Source organism: Penaeus monodon, chromosome 29 (genome assembly GCF_015228065.2).
Source record: "Penaeus monodon isolate SGIC_2016 chromosome 29, NSTDA_Pmon_1, whole genome shotgun sequence".
NCBI classification, from domain to species: domain Eukaryota; kingdom Metazoa; phylum Arthropoda; class Malacostraca; order Decapoda; family Penaeidae; genus Penaeus; species Penaeus monodon.
This window is the reverse complement of record NC_051414.1, coordinates 27,766,167-27,766,727: the sequence shown is the minus strand read 5'-3', so window position 1 is coordinate 27,766,727 and position 561 is coordinate 27,766,167.

The following is a 561-nucleotide window of genomic DNA, read 5'->3' as shown; positions in this document are numbered from 1 at the left end:
GTCGCCGTGATTTTTCTCGAAGACCAAGAATAATTAACTTGTCGGCCGTTATGCTGTCACTCGCCAGGCAGCATTTCGACGTAACTACGGCGGTTATCATTAAGCCGACGGCCCATTTCAAGTCCCTAGCATGATCTGGATTAAATTAAAACACAAGAGCACAGTAGTGTTAAAAAAATATATTTCCGAGATTTTTAAAAACGATTTACTTATCCATTTCTTAAATTCTAGACTAATTTCCGACTTCATCAAATTTACCGGCGGCCATTTTTTTATCCACTTGTCAATCAAATAGGCCTAGATACCATTTGTAAACTAAAGGTACCTGCCCCATTCCGTTAAAAAAGGGAACCAATAATTAAAAGATAAATAAATAAGTAAAACAAAAGTAAAACAATAGAACGATATAGGGGACTAAGAATAATGAAATAAAGAATGATAAACGGAAAATACTTGTGGAATGAAAAGGAAATCCGAAGCAAATAATGATATGGAAATAAATAGTGTAATTTACCTATTGCGGACCTCATACCTTACTGAAATACAAATTGACAGAATATG